Source organism: Pagrus major, chromosome 13 (assembly GCF_040436345.1).
Source record: "Pagrus major chromosome 13, Pma_NU_1.0".
NCBI lineage: Eukaryota > Metazoa > Chordata > Actinopteri > Spariformes > Sparidae > Pagrus > Pagrus major.
This window is the reverse complement of record NC_133227.1, coordinates 22,288,671-22,302,856: the sequence shown is the minus strand read 5'-3', so window position 1 is coordinate 22,302,856 and position 14,186 is coordinate 22,288,671. Positions and strand designations below refer to the sequence as shown.

The 14,186-nt window shown below is 40.0% G+C and overlaps 1 pseudogene; it reads left to right on the top strand.

Moving 5' to 3' along the window:
* The first annotated feature begins 3,010 nt into the window (after nt 1-3,010).
* On the top strand, nt 3,011-14,184 carry LOC141006657 (sodium- and chloride-dependent GABA transporter 2-like; annotated as a pseudogene).
* Nucleotides 14,185-14,186: the final 2 nt, after the last annotated feature.

The following is a 14,186-nucleotide window of genomic DNA, read 5'->3' as shown; positions in this document are numbered from 1 at the left end:
CAGACCATCCGAGCGTAATTATCTGTAGAAGGCGATGCGCATCTGGCTGGTACCTGAGGCACGAGCACCCAACAGCTGGAAGCTTCACTGCACAACAAGTACAACAAACCTACCAGACACAGACACACACACACAGAGAGAGATGATGATGCTCGGTGCATCCGTCGTGTGTCTGTAAGATGGCCCTGTGTGGTAACATGCTCCATCCTCGTCATCTTGCCAGTGTAGGCCGAGCTCTTGCCACTTCCGACATGCAGGCTTACACCAACGCTACACGCTCACATTACACAATCTTCACGTTATCGTGCACGATGGTGGCATGCATGTCTCAGATGTTACCTTTCTGCTTCAAATAACGAGCCCGATATGTAATCTCGCTCCGCTGCTGCTGCTGCTGCTGCTGAGATGATCAGCCTGACTCCAACCACCAGGCCCGCTAGTCCCAGTAACTCCCAGTCAGACGATGTTAAACCCCACCACCACCACCACCATCACCACTACCACCAGCAGCAGAAGCAGCATTCACACACAGCTTCCGTCGCCTTACCTCGTAATCGATCCTCATCGTGCGCGGAGTCCTAATCCGTGCGAAACCGTGTCCATGACATGCTCCTTTTTTTTTTTTTCTTTCTTGTTTTTTCTCCGGAAAGAAATCGCTCCCCTCGGCTATGAGCTCAGCATCAGCAGCAGCCCCGTACAATGAAGCAGTGATGGCCGGTGGTGATGATGCTGGGAGCCCCGCCCTCCTCTCCATGCAGCCAGAATGAGCTCACTGGTTTCCAGCTCCACGCTCCAGTCAGTCAGTGCCGCCGCAGTCCACCAGCACACAGCGCGCCAGACCACAGGAACAACATTAAAGGGGCACTATGTGGTTTTGGAGAAAAGATTCAAAATCAGAATTTTCATATTTACAATATGAATAAGGTAATATTTCCACCTCAGAAATATTTATTTTTTCCATAACTGAATAAACAAGCTGTTGTCAGAGGAAAAAATAAGAAAGGTGGCGGGGTCCGCCACACATAAACAAAGTAAAACAGTATGAAACTGTGCTGTTTGTTTATTCAGTTTATTTAGTTTGCTTAGGCATAAAAGGTACCACATGATTAGTATGCGCTTTAATTTAGTTAGGTACATATTTTAGCTCGTTTATTTATATTTCGGTATCCACACACAGTTGGTTAGTCTTGTATTTAAAGGGGCACCATGTAGGTTTGGAGAAGAGATTCAAAATATTAATGAGGTAATAACACAAATAACAAAATCTTTTCCATTATTGAATAAACAAGCTGTTCTCAGATTTAAATAGAAAAGGTGGCGGGGTCCGCAAAATATAAACAAAGTACAACAGTAAGAAATTGTGATATCTTTTAAGGTCATTTTGTTTATTCAGTTTGTTAAGACATAAAAACATCAGACAATGAAGATCTTTCTCTTCTGATTAAAATTTCTTCCCAAAACTACATAATAGTGCACCTTTAAAGGAAACGAATAACCAACAATGTGTGTGTTTTTTGTGTGTTTATTTTAAAGGAACACATAAATATATAAACACTGAAATAAAGTTTTAGATCAGTGGTAGATACAGAACAAAAAAACCTCAAGTGATGTAATTTAGCCTTTTACTTTTTAGGAAAGTCTTTACAACCTTTAAAGCTGATGTATTTAATGAATAACTTTCAGAATCCCACATAATACTTATAGTGAAAATAATAATCAGTCTCCTTAATAATATGTATAGCTTGTTTTTGCATTGAGACTATTGAATTTCTAGTCGTTTTAAAGCTCGAGCACACAATAAGATATGAATATACTTCTATGGACTTTTTGGTCTCATCTTCTCCTCATTGTTCATTGCAACATGTTTCCAAGTTTATTGCATTAAAATGGACAAACATCACTGTCTCCAAACGATTATCTGCAACATTTTTTTTCAAATTGTCAACATTCTCTTTCCAAGTTGCATTTTTTCTAAATGGGTGGTGCAGTACAAATTAAGTGAGAGGTAGTGCCATCTACCGGTCGGTCCCAGAATTGTGAGTGATTCCTCTGTCAGTGTCTGAACTGAGATGAAATGCTTGTAAAACTACCCAAATATGAAACCTGAGTGAAGTAAAGATGTTATAAAATAATACTTTGAGAGAGGTGAAATATAAATGTAGCGTATGTAAGGATCAAAAGTACAAATAGGTAGTACATCACTATAAATAATACCTAATGATGTAGGGTCATGAACTCCTCTCAGCCTCAGTGTTTACTTCCTACATGTCAATGTAACGAAACAACAGTTAAACTGGAACAAAGGAGCTCTTAACTCCTTCATTGTCCCTCTTTGGAGCCGGATGAATTAAGGCGGAACAGCTGATTGGTACCGCCCCTCGTGCTGTTTCCAATCTTCTCTTACCCCTTTCAATAAATAACATCTCTGTGTGTGCAGCCTGAAGAGTTACAGTCTCAGCCGGCATCCCTCTCAGTATCGGGACTATCAGAGCTGCGGTCACATCTCCACCTTGCCTACGACAAACCCCCTCATAGTGGTTTGGTCCACTGCTAACCAACCTGCACACCTCACACACCTGTCTCTGCGGAGCGACTCTCAGCCTGGCGCTGTTGGCGCTGCAGGACCATAGTAAGTAGATATTTTAAAAGTTAACTTTAAAATAGGTGCTATTCTTCTCTTGTCACAAAGTTTTAGGTTTAAGCACAAAAACGCATGATTTGGGTGAGAAAAACACCTGGTTTTGTAGCGACAAACAGGGATAGAATATGTCCTGGGTTGTCCCTTAAAGACATTCAGGGGTGTCCCCTTCAGGAACTGCTCCTGAGAATGTTTTCTGTTTATCGTACCACCCATCCAGACAGTGAAGTGACATATCTGCCCTTGCACAATATCTTGCACAGGAGGAAAGTTGCACCCAAGGAGCAAACTAAGTGATTTAAAGGGAGGAAGATGGCCATGAACGGAAAGAAAGGCACCTGCGCAACGCCTGTGCCAACGGGATACACACAGACACCCAAAGAGCTGGAGGGACGGGGTTACTGGGGGACCAAAGCCGAGTTCATCCTGACTGTGATGGGAGCGATCATCGGACCTGGGAATGTTTGGAGGTTCCCCTACCTGTGCTACAGAAACGGCGGAGGTGATATTTTACGCAGCACCTGTAGCTCTCAGAATCCTCAATCTGGGACTGTTATTGGATTTAATTCTTCCTCACGGTGTTTTGAAGTAAAGACCCTCTTTTTTTTTGCAGGTGTGTTCTTCATCCCATACCTGTTGTTCATGGTAACATGCGGAATCCCCTTATTCTTCCTCGAGACTGCCTTAGGACAATACACCAACCAGGGGGGAATCACGTGCTGGAGAAAGATTTGTCCGCTTTTCCAGGGTAATTAAAAACGCTCATTTCCCTTTAAATTCCTTAGAAAATATTAATCATGTTATATTTAATGCGTCGTCATATTTCTCAACCGGCCTGTCATAGTTATCGCCAGACACAATGTAAACACCGTGCGTAATTACGCACGAAGTCTATCCTTTTAGCCATATCACCATTTGACACTAGATTGGTTTGAAGCAGGTAATGTAAAGATATGTTCTGATTAATTGGCACCAGACACTCTATCCCACAGATGGTACAGTAAAAAGTACCCAAAAGTCATATTTGAGTGAAAGTAAAGACATTGTGTTTAGTCATAATGGAACATTATTGTTTGGATTATCAGAATCATTGTTTTTCTTTAATCACTTGCCGATAAAATAACTTACTTTGAAATTGTGCTACTAAAGAACTTCTTGTGGTTCAGACATGTACAAACGGATGAGCTATTTATCAGCTTTATTATATACTATGTTTTAGTCATCCAACCTTTATTAAGTAGGCTAATGTTCCAAGGCTGTATAACCAAATCTTGGCACCTATCAAAGCTGATAGTAGTGCACCAAGTACATGTCTCATTCAGACTATTGAGTTGGAGACCATGGGTTCAAATCCAGCCAGTAGCTTTTGCTGCATGAAGTAAAATTTGGCCAACATAAAAAAAAACTTTAATTCTGACTCTTCACTGGACATGCTTTCAACATTGTCAAAGATGCTGAATTCACGTCTGTTGGATATGTTTTTGCTCAGTGGGTAGCAGAGTAAAAGTGGAGTGGAAGTATAAAGTAGCAGAAAATGGAAATACTCAGGTAAAGTACTTGAGTAAATGTACTTAGTTACATTCCATCACTGCCTATAGACAATGTCAAGTGCACCAACAGAATCATATTTGTGCGCTGCTCTGACATGTTTTGTCTTTTTCTTTTTCTTTTTTCAGGCATGGGTTATGCCAGTCACTTAATCATCACATTCAGCGCCACCTCCTATATTATCATAATTGCATGGGCATTTTTTTACCTCTTCTCATCCTTCAGTGCGGATTTGCCTTGGGCCACATGTGGACACTACTGGAACACAGGTAGGCTGTCCTGCAGCTGTTGGCGTGAGCTTCGGAAGCCTGTTTGAGAAAAGTGTCGTTTACATAAATTTGAAACTAAATAGTTTGTTTTTAGCTGATTTGATCACTCAGGTTGGGATGGTGGGAACACTTTTTGTCTCAGCACATGTAACTCACAACATATATGTTATAGCTCTCAAATTATGACACATGGTACCCATATTTGTCTAGTACTGTACAAATGCTCCAACCATATCACAGAATTCATCAACTTATGCTAAATAGAGGGAAGTTCTGTTATTACAACCTGCCCCACTAACTGTCAAGTCAGTCAGCGTTAAGTAATTATAAACTGAGACCACACTACAGTTTGGCTCTGAACAGGTGAGCACCAATCTGGGTGTGCCATGTTGTTTTCATCTAATGACTGGAGGATTTTGATGTTGTACTCAACCATAAGTTGATATGCAAACTTCCTCACCTAAAAGAAGGTAAAAATATCACTGAATAACAACATAAAAACTGCTACCTAGGTCAAAAATCCAATTTCTGCAGCGTCAGCCTCAAAAACATTCAAAACACCCTCTCTTCTTGACTGATCTGCTTAACATCACATGGCAGAGTATTCACCAAGCCTCACCTCGTCACATGCAGATTTGACAGTTTTCTTGCCCAGTGACTTGGCAATGCTGTATGAGAAAATGTCTTTTGTTCATCAACCATGATGTTGGTTAAAATGCTTTTAAAACATGTTAGAACCAATCCTCAGCCCTGGCAGATATTTGGCAGCATTGAGGTATGAAATTGGCACATATGAAATATCTCACATTTTAAGAGACTAACCAGTCTAACACAAGTCACATAATGCTAACTATAATGGCACCAGTTCAGAAGCCCCCCTGCATGTACAATGTTGTGCCCTGTACTGTAAGTAGGCCTACTTTACAACATATACAGTAACATATAGGCTATAGGTCCACAGTATAATCCTGAAAATACTTTTATCCCTAGAACTTTGTTTGTTCCAAAGTAAATCCACATTTTTTAAAAAATAAATCACGATTTGCTACAGACCTCATAACTTCCCCCAAACCTGTAGTTTTTTTTTTATCACTGTAGGTCATAAGAATAAAATGAAGGGGTAATAAAATTGATTTGTAACACTCTATATTAGGTAATACGGTCCTTATAAGTCTCAATAAGATTCTTACCAAAATTAGTAAGACTTTACAAGTGTTACTAATAGCACAATAAATATGTTTATTGTGCTATTAGATTATCAGACAGTTATAAGCACTTACAATAAACTTAAAAGTTAAACGTTTATAGACCTTTAAGAATGTCAATAAAATGAGTTTCTTATAGTTGTTTGTATTAATATCTCATACACATTTAATGATTTCAGCTAACTCAATAAAACTGTTAATAAGTGCATAATAAATCATTGATTAACCTTAATACGTCAGTGTTCTCGCCTTAGATCCAGTAGCTGCAAAAAGCATAGTTTACTGTTACTAAATGCATAATAAAGTGTGTATTAATCTTAATAAAGCAACAAAAAAGACAACTTACAATTTTACAATGTCATGATCAGTTGAGTGTTAGTTATAGCACATAAGACACATTTATAAATTCTTATATTATTATTGCAGTTATGTAAACATGTAGATTGCTTGAGAACATTTTATGTCATTGTAAAACCTTAAGTGAGCTTTATTAAGATTAATACATACTTCATTATGCATTTATTAACAGTTAACTATGCATTTTGCAGCTACTGGATCTATGGCGAGAACATTGTTATACATAAATGTATTACAGAACATAGTAGCCACAGACACAGGACACACTTCAAAAACTACCAAGAACAAATATCAAACAGCAATAACTGTAATCTAAAGAAAAAGAAAAGCCACAAAGATAATTAGAGATACCTAGCATGGTTTTATGTCTGAGGGATGCAACAAGGCACTTTTAAAGTTCTCCTTTTATTTTGAAGCATTTTTACATCCCCAGTGTTTTATTTTCTTACACTAGACTCATGCTTGGACATCAACCAACCAAATGTGAGCCTCAGCATGTCATCCAGACTGAACACCACTCTTCCTGTTGTGGAGTTCTGGCAGTAAGCATTAGTCAGCTCACACAAGCTTTTATAAAAAATGCTAACTTTTTATTTCCATCTCTTTTGTCTCTTTCCTCAAACCTCACGGTCATAGTGTGGTGTAGTTTGTAGTCCTAAAACCTGGAAATCAGTTAGAATCTTTGCGGTTCCCTTGTGTCAAAGTCTCTGGGTTTTTTTTTAATTGGTTTGGTCTGTTTGTAGCCTAACATTAGCTTTTAACTTCTAGCGTTTTGATTTGCGCTTTGAAAATCACAAAGTGGTGCTCATCTGTGAAGATTATCTCGCTGAACAAAACGTGCAAGTATCATAAACCTGTGTTTGCCACAGAGATTATTTTTCGGTGAAATTCAAAAATCCAATTAAAAAATCCAAAAGACATTTTGTCGAGGGAACCAGGGCGATGCTAACTTCTGGGTAAGCCTACAAAAATATGTCACTACACCACTCTATTCCGGTTCTGCCTTCCTCCCCATCTCTCAGAACAGCTTTGATTTTGTCCCCTCACTGCCTCTCATTCCCTCCCTATAGTTATGTTTCCCTCCCTTTTCGCCTGTCTTTCACATTTGCTCTCCCTCTCGTCCTCCCACCCTCACCATCACTTCCCTGTCAAGGCATCGGGTTTTAAAAATCTCTGGCGGTATCGATGAGGTGGGCAGCTTGAGATGGGAGCTGGCCCTGTGTCTCATCCTAACCTGGGTCATCTGCTACTTCTGCGTTTGGAAAGGCATCAAGTCCACAGGAAAGGTCAGCTGCTCAAACTCTAAACAGCACTTAGAAATGTTTCACACATTTCTACAATAATGTCCCCAAAGTGCAGGTCCGCTATCTGTCCAGAGCCGCTCCAGGCAGAGGGCAGTGGAGGGAGAACCAGCAAATATTTTCTCCATTAAACATGACACAGTTTCAACCAAATCAGTGAATGAAGCTATAAAGTTGTGTTTTTGGACAGTAATCAGTGAGGTCCGTTCACAAGCAACGCTTTGGCAACCTTCATCCATGGCAGCGTCATAAGATACTAAAAGTGTTTATTGGACCAATAATTGATACATGAACCAGAGCGCAGAATGAGTCATCAACATTTTTACTGTGTTTCCAAGAAGTTACAAACTCTCAAATACCTTTTAAAAATACCGTAAAAACTGCTTGTTTACCATTGTAGGACCTGCTTCAGGCGTATAGATGAGATACGGAGCAAGACGTGAAAAATGACTTAAACAGTGATCTTGACTTCATGGGGACTTTGATCTGCTGAAAAATCACAGTCAAAGTCTGTAATTTCAAATTATATCCAATCCAAAATGTTATTACTTTATTAAATTGTAAAATGTTTGAACGGTTTCAAGTTATAATTGACACAGATAAAAAAACACACGCCAAAAAGGGAAGCCAGGATGCCCTCCTGTGATATTTTCAGGCTATATCGCAATACATGATCTATATCTCCATATTTTGAACTCTCCTCAAAAGCAGTTCATAAATGCTGGAACTGGGTGACAAAATCAAATATTAGGATATTTTGTTCCAAAGTCAAAATGTGTCTCAATTTGTGGGTCGACAATGTTTTGCACCAATGTTTAAAATCAGATGCTACACCTTAATCACAAGGTTTTGTTACCTAGTACCAGATAAACTAGCAGCCATCATAACTGATCAGCTTTGGGTTTTGGACTGTTCATTGGGAGTAGAAATTTGAAGATGTCATATTTCACCATTGTGTGATGTTTTATAGACTTTTGATTAAAAAAAAAACAATTGCATGCAATCAGTAGAGTGAAGGCCAATAAATCTACTGGTAGTGGGACACACCATAAATATGAACTAACTCCTCTTGTGTTTTCTTTCAAAAAGTTCATAATCTTGTGTTTTGAAAGAAAACACAAGATTATGAACTTTTTGAAAGGGAGGAAAGGAGGAAACGGCCCCTCCATCATGGAGAGACCCAGCTGAAGTCTTTCAGGGCCCAGCGCAAAAAATCCTAACGGCCCCTCCAACCATCATCACCATTATGTTATTAATAATCTGACACTAACTAAAGAGGTCCGAAGTCCAAACTGGTTTTTGAATTTCCAATGTTCACATTAGTCGGATTTTTGAACATAAATAATATGAAAAATAGAACAATTGAAACCTACATTAATAACTTAACAGCTTTAGCTGGTGTCTAAAATTACATTTTAAAAACCTTACTTTTGAACCCTGTTAGGATGTCACTTGGGCATCAAAAGTGAATGTTGAAGAGACTTCTAAAAAAGGCGTCAAGATTAGATAGATAAGATGAGAAAGGGCTACCAGACAAGCTGTTGTATGTAAACTGAGTCCTACACTCATGGCTCAACAGATGAACTGAGTTGCAGCCCTTCACATGTGATGGCGCCGATCTGTTACACCATAGAATTGAGCCAGCTGGGTCATACTAACTGTGTTTCCTCCTTCCTTTCAGGCGGCGTATTTCACAGCCACCTTCCCTTTCGCTATGCTGTTGGTTTTGCTCGTACGTGGTGTTACCCTGCCGGGGGCCATGGACGGGATCATTTACTACCTTTACCCTGACATCTCTCGCCTTTCAGACCCCCAAGTAAGAACACACACACAACCTTTGGAGCAGTGCCCATACATTATTTCCTCCACATAGAGACGTGCATGTACACATGTGTATTTGTTTGACCTTTTCAGGTGTGGATGGATGCTGGCACTCAGATCTTCTTCTCGTATGCGATCGGCCTTGGCTTCCTAACCTCTCTCGGAAGTTACAACACTTACAACAACGACTGTTACAGGTGAGCGCACGGCTGATCTGTCCAAATTATCCCGCTCTTACATGCAGCTGAATCATTAAAGAAAATGTTAGTGTTTCTGGCGTTTGATATAACTTGTGAGTGGACACTTACTGTCATATTAAGCGAATTTCATGCTGCAAAGCCAAGAATTTAATCTGATAATCAGGTTAAATGAGTTCATGGGCCTGGTATTAACATTACCTAATAAAATCTACTTCTACAGCCGTTTATATCCATCCACACACCCTCTCCTCATTTGCCTTAATTTTTCTTTCAGGGACTGTTTCTACTTGTGCTTACTGAACAGTGCCACCAGCATTGTGTCAGGCTTCGCCATTTTCTCTGTTTTGGGGTTCATGACCTATGAACAAGGAGTGGATATTTCTGAAGTAGCCGAATCAGGCAAGTATCCGTACCTTTGTAGTGAGAATCAGAGTGACGAGCTGTTTCGATACATTTCCTGTAATTAAGGTTGAGGTGCTTGGAGTATAAAAAGTACACCGCGTACAGAGTACCGTTTGTCCCTGTGCGAAAACTGTGCCAAATCATGTGGTGATTCTTTATCCCTATCCCTTTATCATGCCAACCTAAAATGCATTCAGGCAGACTTCATGTTTTCCTGTCATCCTTTTTTCCATTGATAGCATGATTGCTGCTGACCAGCGAGCAGAAGGAATGCAGGGCTAAAGACTAGATTAAGAATAAGATTAAGATTAATGAGACTCAGACTCAGTTTTGGCATTAATAGTGTCCTTGGACACAGGGATGAACAAGCAGACAAAGGATCAAAGTCTGAAATATTATGAGATAGGAATACATGTGTTTAATTCTAGTCTTAGGCTAGACTAGTGTATAATGTAGCCTATAGTGATACGACCAGACGCAAATCTCTTCTTTATTATAGTCCACAGAACAAAGAACGCATGTGCAATTCAAGAATGTAAATTGAAGTGCACTCGGAGAATTAGGCTTCATCACGAGGCCTACGAAATACGGCTCATTTCAGTCACACACAGACTGAACAAAGAAATTATAGGCTCGGCTATATATTAAACACACGCATAGGCTATATTAATATGGTCAGGTGGATGGGTTCTTACAAAAACAACAATAAACGCTTCACTTAGGTCGGTAACGTGGATAGTAACGCGTTACGTTACATAACTATAGTGATATATTACTGAAATACTATAATTTATTTTATGTTTGCAACTTGTTACTTTGTTTGTGTGTGTGCATGTAGGTCCAGGTTTGGCATTCATCGTCTACCCACGTGCTGTAGCCATGATGCCCATGCCTCAGGTGTGGTCCGTGTGTTTCTTCCTTATGATCATTCTGCTGGGATTGGACAGTCAGGTACCAGCCAAACCTCTCTGAAAGACCGAATGTTTAAATGAACGAACAAGCCCTGATTCTCTTCCCGCCTTCTGGTTCCTCCCAGTTTGTTGGTCTGGAGTGTCTGATGACGTCGCTGGTAGATCTGTTCCCGACTTACCTGCGCCAAGGCTTTAGACGTGAGCTCGTTCTGCTGGCTATCTGCAGCACCTGCTGTGTGCTGGGACTCTCCTTGGTCACTGAGGTGCGTACTGTTGCACTACATGCTGGACAGTTAGCTTAACTTTCCTCTGTATTATCTGCCATATTATTTATGTGGCAGTTCATGCGCCTTAGAAACAGGTTAAATATTACAAATAGCAAAGAAGAGGATGCAGTGAAAGAGGCATTAAAGCAACTAAAAACTACAAAGGAAGTCAATCCAGAGAACATTAAGTGATTCAGAACACAAACAAAGTGGGGGACCTCAGAACATCTGCCATACTGGTGTTACATAATACTGACGATGGGATCAGGGTTGTTTATCATTTTTAGGATTAGGCTGGGGTTGGGTTTATTTTTTCCAAGCAATAAAAAAAATCTGAAATACAAAAAATCACATTAAATCCATCATAAAAAGACTAGTTCTCATTTTGTTGAAGTACTTTGCCAGATCCTGGCTGATGTACAGATTCTGTAGGATCAGTTTTGTAGGAAGATGTATTTTAAAAAAGCTTACCCTTAGTCATTATCAGAATTATTAATATTGGTTATTAAAGTTACTTCCTTGTTTAAAGGGAGGGATGTACCTGCTCCAGCTGTTGGACCATCACGTCTGCAGCGGCACCACCCTGCTCCTCCTCTCCCTCAGCCAGTCTATCAGCATTGGCTGGGTGTACGGTAAGTCAGGGACAACACAATCAACCACATGGAGACTATTTTCAACGAGGCAAATACCACTTGATGCATGTAGGAGTGGGAGTACATACGCACGATCTGATATCCCCGCGTTCGTGTTCTCATAATTAATGTTGCTCCAGCTGCAGGAGCGCCATCGCAATGGACCAATCAGGTTTTTGTAGCGTCATAGCTTCCCCACTACACATGTGAGAAGTTATCGTTTCTATCCTTTTTTCAACACGCTTAAAACATTTCCTGTAAATGTTGTCGTCTAAACCTAATCAGACATCAACAGAATATTTTAAAAAATCCATTGGGATTAAATTCTAGTCTCTTGGATGAGAATACTTAACCTACAACGGCCTGATCAAATCAATTTCTCATCAGTAGAAATTATGTTCCTGGAAAAACTTTTAAGTATGATGTGCAAGGAGCAACAAGGTCCAATTGACCTTTCCAATATCCTTCCTTTTCCCTAAAGGTGCTGACCGCTTCTACAACAACATCGCAGACATGATTGGTTATCGTCCATTCCCGTTGATGAAGTACTGCTGGACCTACATCACTCCCTTCATCTGTTTTGTAAGGCTCGTTATTGGTTGTGTTTCTACCTTTCTCATGTGATGTATGATCTTTAATGTATACATTCATGAGAGAAATGGGAAATGAGATTTATGTGCAGATCGATCACAGGCAGAGACACACACAGCTGTGAATACACGCACATAGATGGTGGATTTATTGCGTTGTAATATCACTACATCTTCTTACCTTTTTGCTTTTGAACTCTTTTCCTTGGGGTTAACTTGCAATCCCTCCCAGCTCAACATGTTTATGAAAGGATTGCGCTTCATGTTCTGTTTACATTCCCTCCTCCGGTGCTTCTTTATGATATGTTTTGATGTCCAGTATGTAAAGATTTTTTTGGAAAAGAAGAGCTTGTGAGGTTAGGGTTCATTTCCAGGTGTTTGTGTTATATATTAAGACAGACTGCAATGTTTAACACCAATCCGCTCTGTCTCCTCCAATTACAGGGCACGTTCATCTTCTCTATTGTTAAATACTCCCCGCTGAAGTTCAGTAACAGTTACGTTTATCCACTCTGGGCCAACATCTTGGGCTGGTTCATCGCCACCGTCTCCCTCTCCCTCATCCCACTGTTTGTGTTGTATAAATTAAAGCACGGAGAAGGCACTCTTCAACAGGTGAGCATGAGAAAAAACTTACACTGGAGGCTCATATTAAAATAATCACTGACTCATTGATGTTTATGTGGCAACTTGGGGCTGGTTGGCACTGCTTGTGTTGCTGTGAGGTATGCATTTATTGAGCAAACAGTGTTGAAAAAAAGTTTTAATTTGTTACGAGTTTGTTGTTTGTTCGGATCAGTGCTCCACCTTTCACAAAGAGCTGTGTTATGAGCGAATAACATCTCAGTGTGTTTGTACTGGCCTCACTCAAAGCTCAACTGTCCTGCTGGGACAGGAGATTGGTGTATCCATTAGACCCCTGGTATTCCTACAGGAACAGTTCCTCTCAGCACCTCTCTCACATGAACAGGCGGGATTATATTACTTGCAAAACATTTGAATTTTGAACTTTGTGTCATGCCCTGCTGAAGGATAAGTATGGTGATATTGTAGATGTTTCTCATTAGAGTGCAACGCACAGGGACACTGCTATTCCTCACACTCATAACACTTTATTGACTTTGGCTCCCATCCTTCCGGTGACCCCATGGGACCTTATTTCAGAAAAACTTTGTATGGTAGTGAATGGAGTAAAAAGACACATTACACATATGATGTTTGTGAATTAAACAGATCATTTTTCAAGTCAATGAACTTACTGTTTGTCCTAAAGATAGTAAAATATCATCTAGTTTTGTGTTGAACCGCTCAGTGAACTTCATCGTCTCGCTCAACACGTCACCAACACCAGCATGGCTGCCAACTCGGCTCAGAAAAGTACTAAAAAAGATGAAAATAACAATAATGACGATGACAACTGCAGCTATGTGAAAGGGTAGTTCATCAGTTTTTGTGAGCTGCTAATATACAGGAGCAGCTGTACAATGTTTAAGTTACAGGTTTTGGTTTATCGAGACAATGTTAATAACACGACCGCTGGCTGTGTAGTCGTATTTTCACAGTCTTATATTTAATTAGTTTTATGTCAAACCAATTAAACACTGAATAACACACTGCTGAATGGATTTTCTCGAAACTTGGATGGAGGAGTGCAACTTGCAAATAAAACCGTAGAATTTTTGTATCTTAAAAGTAATAAATTGTAAAGTGCAAAACCGTTTTAAAAGTCAGAAACTGGACTCTGTTAACGTGCTGTACATACAGGAGTAAAAGTGCCATGTTTTATCTTCATCTCTTCAGTGAATTTCTCTTGACTCTTGCATTTCTTTTTTTCCCTCAGCGATTAATGTTGCTCTGCCAGCCCGTCGACGACCTCCCCATGCAAGAAAAATGTCTTTCTGCACTAGGAACCAACGGCACGGCTACTCACACTGAGCTCAAACCTTTATCCCACAGTGGGGAGGTCACTCAGTGAACACAAACAAGTTGTTCACCTGAGAGGTGTATTGTAATTAGTGTAAATAAGGGGCATTTAGTACAGTGAAT